This window comes from Acyrthosiphon pisum, chromosome A1, assembly GCF_005508785.2.
Source record: "Acyrthosiphon pisum isolate AL4f chromosome A1, pea_aphid_22Mar2018_4r6ur, whole genome shotgun sequence".
Taxonomy (NCBI): domain Eukaryota; kingdom Metazoa; phylum Arthropoda; class Insecta; order Hemiptera; family Aphididae; genus Acyrthosiphon; species Acyrthosiphon pisum.
The window spans coordinates 145054879-145069662 of NC_042494.1; the positions used below are offsets into that span (position 1 = coordinate 145054879).

Consider the following 14784-nt stretch of genomic DNA (forward strand, 5'->3'; position numbering starts at 1 on the left):
ACTGTACAGCAGAGCGAAATCCACTTACCACTTTTTTAATTATTATTTGTATTTTGTTATAATATTTTTTTGTAATATGTCCCTACAATTCTATTTTTCCATCTCACTGACACCTTTGATAATATTTACTGTGTTGTAGTAATTGATATTTAGGAAGTATATAGTAACAGTTTTTTTTTATAAATGTCAATAAATTTCTAAATTATCTTATCTAGATACCTACTGTAAGGAAGATCAGTACCTACTTGTGCTCTTTTTTTTTATATATAATTATTATGGAGGATAGTGCACTATCCATGGATACCTTATGATATTTATGTTTTTAAAGTTATTATAGGTATATTACCATCGAATCCGTTAGCATTACTATTGTTTTACATGTAACATAGTTAATAACCTTTTTAATATTTGCCATACATTTTTAGACATTTTGACGACAGAATCAAAACTATGCCAATTTCGCTAAAAATTATCTAATACTCTAATCGTTCATGAGGATGAGACAAAAGTGAAATTAACGGCAAATGACAGATTAATAATTATGAAATTGGCAAGACTATTATAATACATGGTAGTCCTAAAGATCATAGATATTATCTATGCCATGTGGATTCATATTTCCTAATCCTTACCCAGTGCAGGATAAGGCAGCGCTTGTACGGCGGGCACCGCGTATGGTGGTTGTCCCGGAATAAATCCTGCAAAATATGTTCCAGGAGTTGACACCGACCGATGATTGACCTCAGAACACATTAGTGGCTGAGGCCAACCACCCCGTCACACTAGTGCAACTTTTCGTAAGCGAAAGATAAAGTAATTTTTATTATATTTTATTATTACGTTCAACATGGGTCAATCGTTTCTTAACTTCATTTCTATCCATTATTAAATTTGTTTGTCTGATTTAAGATCTTGTAATAAAATAAACATTTGATCCGCAACCGTAGATCCTCATTTACGCTCTACACCAGTTGTGTTTTAAATTCGTATATCTCTATTATCAAAGTCTCTTTATCGGTTCTTAGATATTGTAATTCCTTGAACATTTGATCCGATCGTATATTCGCTCGATGACCTTCTTCGAGATTCCTCATATCTGTGTGTCTGTGTAGTCATCTTCTATATATATTAAACAAACGATATATTTTGTATAACTACGTTCCTTACTTTTATGCATATTGCATACGTACATGTAATTGTACTATGTACATATATATTATGTAATACTATGCTTTGCAGTTTTTATAGTTATATCATAATATTACCGTTAAATTAAATCGTCCGTGTATTTTTATATATTTATCTGCATATCAAATGCAAATACTTAAAAAACTTAGAAACATCAACTATTGAGCAATATATTATGTAAACTAATGTCGTTGATATCCGTAGTATAACGCGTACCAATGAAATCAAGTGTGTCTCCATCACTAATAAATGTTGCGTTGGAACTTGGAACATTTTTTTGTATTTTTAACACTATATCAAATAAGTAATAAGTATATGATTTTTTATATAATAATATAATAATATATATAATAATTATTATAGTCTATAATATAGTCTAATTAGTCCATTTTAACCTTAAAAAATACCAACACATTATAGTCTATAATATAGTCTAATTAGTCCATTTTAACCTTAAAAAATACCAACACATTTTTAACCATATATAATTGTCTCTTTTGAGACAGTCCTATAAGTCTGTATGAAGTGGGAAGGAATTTGTGTTTCAAAAAACCGGAGTCGTTTGGGAATTGATCTTTTTGTAAAACGGGAGCCGGATTGTCTATATCATCTATACTTTATAATGTCCGAGTCCCTATATATGTACACAGTGGTGGATTTACGGTGGGGGGGGGGGGTCCAGGGGTAACCAGATACCGATATAAATATTTATTTTATATTATATACACTAGTATTATATAGGGTTTGTTATATACCCATTTCAATTATACTGAAATAATATGTTGAGTAAATATGTGTCCGTAAATACGAGTAATTATTAGTTTTGAACGGAGGTAAATGTGATGACGACGACCGCGACGTGAAAACGACGGCGATCCGGATAATATTATTTTAAGAGGATGTAGGCGTAGTATTTGTTATCTTCCTCTGACCCACATGCAACATAACAAACCTTACGTTCACAATAGTAATTATAACCATATTAATTTTTCAAATTAGAGTGAAATTACCTCTTATACAATTTAAAGGTAATTTAAAGGACGTTTTATTATATTTTAATTTTAAAGCAAGTTTAGTTTTTTAAGATGTACAAACAACTTACAATTTTAATATTCTCATAACTCGCTTAAATTGAAGTATAATTAAACGCCTATGAGTTGCCCTAGATAATAATCTTACCTTTAAATTTTATAAGAGGTAATTTCACACTAATTCGAAAAATTAATATGGTTATAATTATTATTGTGAACGTAAAGTTTTCTGTGTTGCAAGTAGAGATCAGAGAAAGATAACAAATACCACGCTGACAATTACCTAGAATAACGTTCTTAACTTTAAATTTTATAAAAGGTCATTTCATTTTAATTTGAGAAATTAATATGGTTATATAATCATTAAGAGGACGCTACACTCGCATGTGTTATCTCCGTCTTCGAAATGTACCTACAATATAGCAAAAACTGTTTTGTGCGGCATAGAAAACCACTCAGGCTGTATCCTGTAGTGATAATTAGATCTCTAAATTGATATACATATAGTTGAGAACAATATCTGTCAAAAAGGTATCGTGTTAATTTTTTTGATGTCATTTGTACGAAAAAAGTTCTTACTGACTCAAAATCCATTATTTTTGTGTTTAAAACTTGAATATTTTTTAGTTCCGATATCGAATAAATGAAAACTATATTTCACAGCCACAGTTCTCATCTTTATGTGGTGAAAATTTCGTTTCTTAGTTATGACTATATAGCGCGGATTTATATGCATTTGCATATTTATTCTGGTATAAATTAATAGGTATAAATGGTTTTCCCAAATATTTTTTATATTAAATGATTCCTATTTTTTTTTCTTATGAATTAAAACTACCTACAAAATATTGAAACTGAAGAAAATAATGAAGAAAAGTAGGTAAGGCTAATTTAGGTTAGGTAGGGTTCCATAATTTTAACTATATTGTTTTAATGAAATGTTCAATAAACATAATTTTTTTGCAAATTTTTTATTTTTCATGCATATTTAAGATTTTTTAGCGCATATATTTGATTTGTTTTTAATGCATACAAATCCACGCATTAGTTATGACTGTGGCTAGCCTTCGTGTTCCTTTCCCATGTAAAACAGTTGTAGCATCCTCTTAAACACCGCGTGAAAACGTATATACGCAGGTCGTAGATAATATAATATGTTTGAGGTGGATTTTATACTTATAATATTATTGTCGTCGTACACCCTTTGGTACACACGATGGGTACCTGCAGGGTGCAGGTGCGAGGGGGCCATTTACCCGCGCAAAAACAGACCCTTTGGCGCTGGTCGTCGGGGCGAGCGTGTGCGGAGGCGTCACACTACACGACTAGCCGGCGCGCGGCGGCGTTGGCGGCGGCGATGGTGGCTGTCCGCTCTCCACCCGCGTACACTACCCCCGGGCAACAGTAGTGTAGCCGACCACACCACGAGCTGGACGTTCCGATCGCGTATTGTATCATAATAATATTATCATATTGTAATATATTTTGCTGTAGTGTGTGCGTGCACCCGATTTTGGATTTCGATCAAATTTTTTTTGCTCCGGCCGGGTCGACACCTGTAGCGTGGGATATCGTCTCTCAACGCCCGCGATATATACTGCACGCATTTATTCGTACGATAATATTATATCACTATACACACGGCTATCACACGGCTAACAGAGGTATGTTATATTATATACACAATGTGTGTAAATTATTGTTACCTAAATCATCACAGTCATCACGTTTTATTATTCTCACTATTGTATAGCTACATTGTATGGATATGCGTGGGGTAGATAATCGAGTCTGTTGCAGGCGAAATACTAGTTGAATAGTCGATGCGTAATGTTTTGCGTTTTGAATCGTCACGCCTCGTATCACATATATTATTATATACGATATACCTGTGCTTCGCGTGCTTACAGGTTACTTGCCGGTGGAAATTATCATCGTAATAAGTTAAATACTGTGACGATAGTCAAATAATTGCCGAAATTTATATTTGTTAAAATATATCGATCGATGAAGTAGCGCGTACCTACTTAACAAAAGAAGAAATATATACGTTTAAAACGCGACGTTTAAGCCTACCGTGGTGTATTTCACGCATATTCTTGCAACGGACGCGTAAAAAGAAATCATCGACTGCCAACATAATACGAGTTTGAAAGGATTCGCGACTTTGATGGTCTGGACGACACCTATACAGAATAACGTTGGAGTATTTCGAACAAGTTGATACTGTTGTCTTCGAATCGTCTCCGCTTGTCACCTGCTAATATATATTATATTATTATATTACACGTATTATATATCCCGTTTAAATTTTTCACTTGTTATATTACCTATTATGTACCTACACTCCACGCGTGCAACTGGCCTAACGCTAACGGCTATACACTTACGTGACTGGTAACTGTAATGCATCTACGCCCGAGAGGCTGAGAGAAGTTCAAATAATATAGCAAAACCATAGCAGCAAGATTTTCCAACTATATAACAATTATACATTTCGAAACGAACTGGTGGGAGGGCGAGGGGCTGTACATACAAAGGACGTTTGTAATGTCGCGAAGTAACAGAGTGCGGGAGGGAAACAATTTTAGACTTCCGCTTTGGATTTCTGTAAAATAGAATAAGTACTGACTCATGTTATGGTAATATCGTGTAATTCAATTATGTGTATAGTCGCCAGTGGGGTAAGTAATTTGTATTCTGTATATCAATAAACCAAAATGCTATAATATCATATTTTATTTATTTTTCCGCTTATACACATGAAAATGAATACATAACCGTTCCAATCAAAAGGCTAATGTTTAAATTTTAAATTGTTCAATGAATTAAATATGTTATATTTATATTCCATACATCGTTAGGTTAGGTACTACGGCTACATAAATCCATATTACTACCGGAAGAATGTTTGATGTTAAATTGAACGTGCTATTATATCAAACGCATTAACTCATGTATAGTTCAACGTTTATATTTAATTTTTTAAACATAAGTTATCGAATAGAAAATAATAGTTAAGAAATGACATACAAAGTGATAATGAATAAATAATAATGATATTATAAACTAATTGTAACTGTTTTTTTTTTATCATGACATCATAATATTTTTTGTTCGGTTAGGTATTGCATTTGAAAATAATATTGTTGTTCACCGCTGAACAAAGAAATAAATTATATTTAATGTAGTATATTACTCATATTATTCAATTTATAGGGCTTATAGATGTCATGTAACTATATAAGTAATTATACATTGAATAGTTTTATAAAAATATAGTGTGTATTAAAAAAAAAAGAATAATGTCACAGTTTTTTTCTCTTTATACTAATGAAACATATTTTTTAAATTATATTTAAACAATAAATAATTTTAATCAATTATTTACGCTATTATCGTATACATTTATGCCGTTATTCGTTATACTTGTTGGTATCATGTACAAATGTACAATTACATTTTTCTAAAGAGTATTATTGAACAAAGCACTCAAGCACTCACACTAAAAGTTCAACATAACACACGCGCATATAATATGATGTAAAGTAGAATAAGCTACCTACCGTAATGGATAATAGGATGGATTATAATATATTATATATTCAGAGAATACACTAGTGGAGAAGCAGAAAATCAAATATCAGTAAAGGATGCTTCCGTCATCGTATATGTGTACAGTGAATATATTTTGTTATGTCGGTCATCATACATCACTAATCGAAGTCACATTTATAAGAGCGAGAAACGTCTCATAATTTTTAAATAATTATGCTTATTCATTTTAAAAGGTTATTGTAAACTCAAAGTTGTATAAATATTATCTGCTCATTAGCTTAAATTTGACCCTATATAGGGTTTATTCATTAATAATAATTATTATAGTTCCATTTTGGACGGTGCTTAGAAAATTCTAAATTTAGAAGAAAAAATGGTTATTCACGAAATCGCAGGTATGCAAATGCGGACCTAAATAAATAGCGACTTAAGACTTATAGCTGGTTTTTAATTTAATTGCACCATGTTGAATAATGACTTTTGCTTCAATAATTTTTTATGAACTTAAAATAAGCAACGTAGATGACAATTCATTTCTTTTTTTTTTGTGGGTGAAGTTTGTGAGTTTAGTTCGTGCATGCGATAATGTACCATCTTAAATCACAATTTTTTTTAACATATTTATTAATGGATATATAAATATAAATAATATTATGCGAATGATTAAAAAAATAATAAAAGAGCAATGAACAAAAGTTTGATGCCCGGTGGTGTAAAATTTGAAGTTGTACTACCATCTTACTATATGTATACTGTATTGCATCAGGATGGGCAGGTAATTTGTGAATTGTGTTCCACGAGAAAAAAGTTCAGGGAACGTTAACGATAAGGTTTGAATTAAAACGTTGCAGTTGTTATATTACGATAAATGTATTATTATTAATAATATACTATATAGTCATCAAGTACTTTTCCGTAAACGATCGTAAGTGCCATAATTTAAAAGAAACCAACCATTTTTAAACAGTTTTGACGATAACCGTTGAGACAGGTTTATAAGATCAGATTAAATAATCGACTTAAATGGTATTAAGCAAAAGTTCTATAGCTTACTTTTTGGTGTAAGGTTTATGATCATAAATTTCGAATATAATATATATTTGTTTTTAGATTGTAAACGAAGTTTGAAAGCAATTTATATTACGTTTATACGAGTATGTATTTTTATTAATTTGAAATGTATGTTACAAAATACCACCTTACGTGTCTTTGTATGTTCGAAATATCTGAAATAAGCTATAAACTGTGATCGAACAGTTCTTGGAAATACGGAAATATAGGGTAGGTACCTATTCATAATTTCAATCTGAACGTTTCAGAAAATTCATCAGTTTATTTATAGACTTATAAATTATAATAATATTGTAATTAATTCAATTTTTTTTCCATAACGTTTAGTTTTATCGATAAGTTCCAATTTCATAGGTATTGCGAAGGAATATTCATTTTACAATAATTATGCGTTGTTGGTTTTTCAAGTATAGGTGTGCCACTAAAATCTAATCATTTTTTAGATAATTGCGAAAATCTGAAGAAACCCCTCGCTCACGTCATTGCAGGGTACCTACGGGTTCAAAAAAAACTTTTTTACTGTTTAACAACTTTAAAATATTACTAGTTATTTTAATTTTACGCTGAATTTACTTTAGAAGTGATTCAATTATTTAAAAACAAAAAATATCGATTCATGTTGGATCTGCAGTAAGAGTTTAAGACAATATCATAAAGTTTAAAATATCAAAATTATTTCACAGTTTTATATTTTATAAGGCTTCAAGATTATTTAACTATATTGGAAAAATGTACTTATTTTATTCATTAATTTTATATAATTAATTTCATAATTACTGTACTTATAGACTTTCGTTTTTACATAAATGGTGTACATTGTGTCTAATGCCTTTAATTATACTTATTATATTTTTACAAATTATTCATCACTATTTTTCGCTAAATTATCTTTTAGATTTATATAAATGCATGGATTTTTATTTCAGAACGAATAAAAAAATAATTCCATTTCATTAATATCTATCTATATTTTAGATTCTGAGTGAAACGATGAATGTATTGATTTTACAATGATGTGTGTTTTTTTTTTTTGTCTGTCATCACCTTTTAGGACAGTAAAAGTGCTTGGATTTTCTTCAACAGTACCTTTTCTGATAATAAAATGAATCTAGTTATTACTTTGGGGGGGTCAAAAGTAAAAATATCCCAGTAGATTTCAAATGCGACGTGAAAAACAAAAGAAAAATTAAGGAAAAACGGGAATTTTTACGCAAAATCTGTTTTCGAGAAAATCGATTTTGGTTTTTAATACAACTCAAAGAAAAATTATCGTAGGTGCATAACATTTTGACTGAATGTTTATGTTTGCATTTTCTACACGCCATAACAAATTTAAAATATTTTGATTTATTTTGAGCTGCTTACGGACAATTTCATATTTCAATTTTTTTATTATTTTTTTTCTATGAATATCAATAAAGCTTTATGTGTTGGTTAAAAAAGCTTGACAATTTAATACAAAGCTCCGACTATATTTTTACATTGACATTTAAAAAAATTAAAAATCCTTAGTCACAGTTTTTTTTTATTAGCATTTAAAGTTCAAAAATTGACAAAATGTGTAAAAATCACGAATATTAGCAAATTATTTTGTGTTAAGAATTCGTAAAAATTTTTCTTTTTAAATCAAAGATTTGAAAATGTAATACAAGATTCCTCATATTATTGTCTACCTTTATCAAAAAAAAAAAATGTCTACAAGAAAGTCAAAAATTCATATTTTTACAACATTTGATAATCGTTCTATTTCTCATGTGACAATATTCTTATTTTATTGTTATTAAAAAATGAATGACTGTAGATATTTGAAAATTTCACTGAATGTTTATATTAGCATTTTCTATACACGATAAAATTTTAAAAATAATTTGACTCTTTATTGTGCTGTTTACGGACATTTTCAATTATCATTTTTTTTTAGTTTTTTTTTCTATAAATATCAATAAAGTTCTATCTGTTGGGCCAAAAAGTGTAAAAATTGAATACAATGCTCCTGATATATTGTTACAATAGCAGTTGAAAAATATTAAAAATACATAGGCACAATTTTTTTTTATAAGCATTTAAGGGGGCTGGAGCGTAATCAATTCTAAGGAGTAATAACTAGGCATTTTATATTTCTGTTTATTTGGGTCTTGTTTATGTGTTGAAAGTAAATGAACATTAGTTTGCGTAATTCGTAGTACTGATCACGTTTTATAGGGGCATCATAGTGCCCGGGATGTACGTCTGTAATTTTACCTACGCGCATGCACATTCCACCATTTATATAGAATGACAAACATTTTTTTTCAAAAAATACCACCTGACTTCAATCACTACGCTCAGTGGGATGTTTCGATTTTAATTTTGAAAGCAGATTTGAATTCTCCTCTAAATTTACTATGCTTTAACTGTCGTATATTTTTCATATTCTATATCAATTTATTTAATTTAAATTATGAATATGTTCTATTTTTACTCTTTTTGTCAGTAAATTTCTAAGTAAAAAAAAAATAAAAATCACAAAAATGAAATTGTTAAAGCATAGATAATTTAGTGACAAATTCCAATTTGCTTTCAAAATTAATATCGGAATATTACCTATATTGGGCGTAGTGATTGAAGTCGTGAGCTATGTTTTCGACCGAAAATAAATCACGCTCCAGCCCCCTTAAAGATGGAATTTTGAAAAAATGTATCAAATTTAAAATTGAATAATTATTTTGTAGTTAAAAATCTATAAAATGTTCAACTTTTATATCTAAGGATTGAAAATTTAAAACACGATTCCACGTAAGTAGTTAATTCTGTTCCCAAAAATCTAAAAAAATACATAAGCACAGTTTATTTTTATAGTCATTTTAAGCTCAAATTTGGACGAAACTACATACTAAAAAACCTGGAATAACTATTTTAGTTGTTTTGTTGTGATTGTATAATATTATTCGTGAAAACTTCTAAAGTATACTTTTATATATCTATGATGGTACCACGGTTTGTTGTTGATGTATGACGCGTTACCAAATGGATATTGTGATATGAATAATTTGGAATTTATTATAGATACCTATTATAGGTCAATTTTTTTTTTAATATCATAGATAAGTATATATAATATATGTCTAATACCTAGACTGATATACTGTTTCTGCTCAGAATCGTTTTTTTTATACAGTGATATTATATCATTGAATTCAAATTTAATTCTATCCATTATATACAGTGACCCACTTGTAACCTACTGTACAGCAGTGCGACATCCACTCATACCCACCTTTTTTGCTCTTTATGTTGTTAAATAAAAATATTATTTCACGGAAAGAGAATCGATTAACTTTTCCAAATGTAATTATATTTTGGAATATAAAATCCAAATGAATCTAATGGTATAGGTGGGGTAGTCTATTAATGCCCATATATGAAACTATGCACTTCGGTTATTTAATCAAAACAACACTATAACTTCCTACTCACTATATTAATTTTTGATTTGAAGTTTTTAATGAATAAAAAGGAATTTTATCCGCTGAATAATTTGATTCTATTTTAATTTATATACCTTACCTATAAATTGAAATAAATGTTTTAAGCCGTTTGAGGACTGTGTAATTTTTAAACGGGCGTGTACATGATAGCAAGGGTAAAATAGTGTCAACGGCCGACAACGACATATTGTATAGGTAATTATTCCTTGGAGAATTTAAAAACTATCTGCCTAATGGATATTTCGTCAGATGCATCACTGTGAATAAATGTTACGCCCAACATTTTAGATAATTATTTCCAATTATTAGAGATTTACAACTTCATTATTAAGTTTATAATATTCTTCTCAAGTCTACATAGGTTTATCTATAAGCTCAAAATAAAAATATTAAAATTGTTGTTTTTCATTTTCGTTTTTTATTCATTTGATTAACATTGGCTATTTTAGTGAGGTAAATATTTTAAAAGGCGAATTAATAATTATCATAAAAGTATTTAAATATATTTGAAAGATTTAAATCTTATGCTGGGTATGGATAATAGCTATATTATGAGTGTATACATAGTAGGCGAGGGCGTGTATACGTTACAACACGGTGAACACTCTGTATAAATGAAGGATACTTTGATAAGACTTATTCAAAATATTTGACTGTTGATACAATTGAGTATTTTCGGGTACCTAATTGTATTCAGAAAAGCATCACTATTTTTGTCAACTATAAATTATTGATTATAGTGATTTTATATAAATATAGAATTCAATCAAACATAGATATCAGATAATAATGTAATGGATTATACAATATGGGTAAAAACGGTAAAATGTTTCATTCAATTCAACATTAACCAATATACATAGCAAATTAATCAAATAATATTGTACGAACCGAATTTTTCGACTTGAAAAAGTATACATAAAATTGTATTGTGCTCGTATAAAGAAAAAAAAAGAAATTCCGTCATAAAAAATGTACACGTTTTCACCGCATTTACCCGTTCAAGGATAAATTATAATTATGTAGGTACAGTAGATTATTCTTTTTGTACGTGTAAAATATTATAGTTAGGCTATATAAAGAATTTTAATTGGTATTAATGTAGGTACGCCCATACATAATATACGGAAATCATTAAGTTAGACTATTTCAAGCAAAATATTATAACCATTAAAATTTTCCTAAAGAAAAAAAACTGTTCCAAAAAACTACAGGATACAAGACGTGATTATAATATTATAATATTGTCTCACTTTGCTTGGCTCAGCGCAATAACCATCATAATAATTATCATACTATTATACTATATTATATATCATATTTAACTTCAACGTATCGCTGTTTATAAAACGTCAAGCAATAATAATGGGGATGGTAATAATATTATACAATTAGTATATAAGTTTATTATAATAGTCTATTACAATATTGGTCAATCCTTGTTCAATTTATACACCGAACGACTGTATACTAACTTGTAAGACGTAATGTAAGTTCCGTTCGTCGTTGCACTAAATCGCAGAGAAATATTAACATTTGTAAGTCAAAAACAGGTCAACAATACGACATCAAAGACGGAAGTGCGCAGTAAATGTAATCAATTTTTCTTTTATATATCAGTATACCTGTATGAGTAAAGAAAATATGTTCCTAGTTTTTTTTTCCTAAACAATTTTTAAAAAAATGGGAGACTAACGCAATATGTCGTAGCCATTAAACCGACATGGCTCCGCTCAGTCTTGGTCACGGATCAGAATTACAATAGAAAAAAATAATAATAAAAAAACGATCATCGCTGGCGGCGGTGGAATGCGATGGAAATTTGCAAATGCCGTTTTGAAATATAATATGTAAGTGCGCCACGTGTATAATTTAATGACGTTCATGCACGCAGTCTTCCGCTGCCATATTATATGACATGTAGCACAATATGAATACTCTACAGGGATTTCTGCTCGGGAATCGAAACAGGGGTTTCTACTTAAATGTCCCAAACTTGGGACCCAAAGTGGTTCGGATATAAATTATAAAAAAACGCCACGGGAAAATCGAGCAGTTTAATAATATAATATATAATATGTTTAGCGCGTTTGTGTATTTATTTTTTTTTAGCTCGCAGACCATCGACGCGATGACAGACATCCTTAATATTATAATATGCCTAAAATGTCATAGTACAGCTTCGGGCGTGAACAAACTGCGAACACGACAAAAACTTTATTGTTACGACATTAAATATCTATATACGTAATTATTGTAATAATAATATGGCCCGCGGTATATTGTATAGTACATATACTATTGTTTTATTCATTACACTGCGAAGAGCATTTCTTCGTTCACCGCAAATAATAGTGTCGTCGACGAACGCTGTTCTCTATAATGGGTATTATTATAATATGCTATGTTCTTATGCACGTATAAAATTATCATATATATTAACGGTACCTACCTATTTTTATCGGTTGTGCCGAGCATACTCGTTCTATACAATATTATGTCGAATAATTATCGAAAGTCTGTCTAGAAATCAGATCGAAATCGGGTCTTTTGACCGCAGTGTTTAAATAGTATTTGGGCTACATACAGGATGATTCATCAAGCGCGCTCACCCTCGTTTTTTCATTTAATATCGAATTTATTCAAATTCTGATTTTTGATATTTTTATATATACCTTATATGGGTACTTAGAGACTATTTAAAAATGTTTGAGCATTTTTCTTTTACCTACTTAAAGAGTGTCCTGACTTCTGGGAGATAACTTCTGTTTTTCAAATTAGAACTTCTGTTTTTAACTGTAAATTATTTAGCGGACATTTTTTCTGAAAACTAACGTATCTTAATCAAAATTTTAACGAATGGTTTTTGAGTTATCTAACTTTATGTAGAATGTTGGTACTCTGGTACTAGGGATAATAGATCCATTATAATGGATTTGGAATATAATTTCAAAGTTTCAGAATTTAAATAAATTCATTATCAAATGAAAAAAGGTGGTCAGCGATGAGCAATGAGCATGCTTGATGAATCCCCCTGTATATATTGTCACTTATAAAGTAAATCTTCCATTTTAGCTATCTAATTATATACGGAACAATATAAGTCATTATCTCCGTATAAATTGGATTTTTACTGTATTATATCGTAGTCAACCCGACCCCAGAGGACCGTTTTGCCGAGTCGGAGCTGCAGATTAAAAGGGACCCGTGCCAACAGCTGAATAACGAACTCGATATCGTTGTGCTCACACACGCCACTCGATCGTCTATATAGTTGGCAGGGGTTAATAAACAATAGGCATACACAGTGGCCAAAATTACTTGAGACAAGACGTGTGGTGGTCCGGTGCGTGGATTGAGTGGAAAGTAACATAATATGCTATTATTGGTGTATCAATTATCAACAGTTTTAAATTACTCTTAAGTCATAGAATCGCATTAATGCTATTTGAAACTTGCGCTGTAACAGATTAAAATTAAATTAATATAAGTATGGAATTCAAATGGAATAACACATGATTTTAAGTAGATACCTATACATCAATCCATAGACATGTTCAAATATATATTAATATACTTTCTGATGGACCTATTATATTTTAATTTGCTTCAGATTATAATATTTTAACACAAGAGTCGGAAAATGAATTGATATTTTGTATTATTAATAACACTTATGTATGATGTCCACCGTCGAATGAGATCGGTCGCCAGTCAGTTTAATAAATAATTGTGTCTCGCCAACAGTAGGTACACTGCCGCCAACACAATTTGCTTTCCACTGCAACAAATATTAATACAAACGAAGTACCATAATATTATAAAATATTAATTTCTCGCGAAAAGCTAAACAAATCGAACAAAACTTCGAAGTGTGTACCTAATTGAAAGCATCATAATCCCGACCTTTAACCCGATCGATACGGAAACGTTAACAATAATATTACAAGCAGGTAGGTAGGTATATATCATAATAAAACGTTGGTTAGAGGCAGTTATCATCGGATGACTTACGATAGTCATATGCCGCTGTTCACAATTTTATTGCGGTGGCGCTATCGCGTGCATAATTAATTATTATTATCATAGTACCGACAAAGCGATCAGAATTGAAACTCCGTCGTCGTACGGCTGCGGCACGCACGTCTCGACCGGAAACGTGTCCGTGGGCACCTTCGAGGGTTTCTCGGAGGAACTTATAAACGCGTTACTGGTATAACGATAATAATATTCATATAAAAGCACGTCTGGGGATATTAATTTATACGCGGCGATGGCGCCGAAGAAAAAATATAAAAGTCGTATTATTATTCTGTTATGAAACCAATATTATAATAATGTGATGACAGGTCGTGATGGTTGAAAACCCGTTCTGTACGGCTGTAATGTTATCAATTTTTTGTTCTTGTCGTTTACGTATTTCGATAATTTTTTCAGTGTCCTCGTGGGCTAACGATAAACATGCATAC

At 30.3% G+C, this 14784-nt stretch overlaps 1 protein-coding gene across 1 annotated transcript in view; it reads left to right on the top strand.

The window, feature by feature from the left end:
• The first annotated feature begins 3608 nt into the window (after window positions 1-3608).
• Window positions 3609-14784, top strand: part of LOC100158924 (melatonin receptor type 1A-like) — a 135046-nt gene continuing 123870 nt past the window's right edge. Inside the window, exon 1 of the mRNA XM_029488508.1 lies at window positions 3609-3883. The gene's annotated coding sequence lies outside the window, so the exon portion shown is untranslated. The remainder of the gene's footprint in view (window positions 3884-14784) is intronic.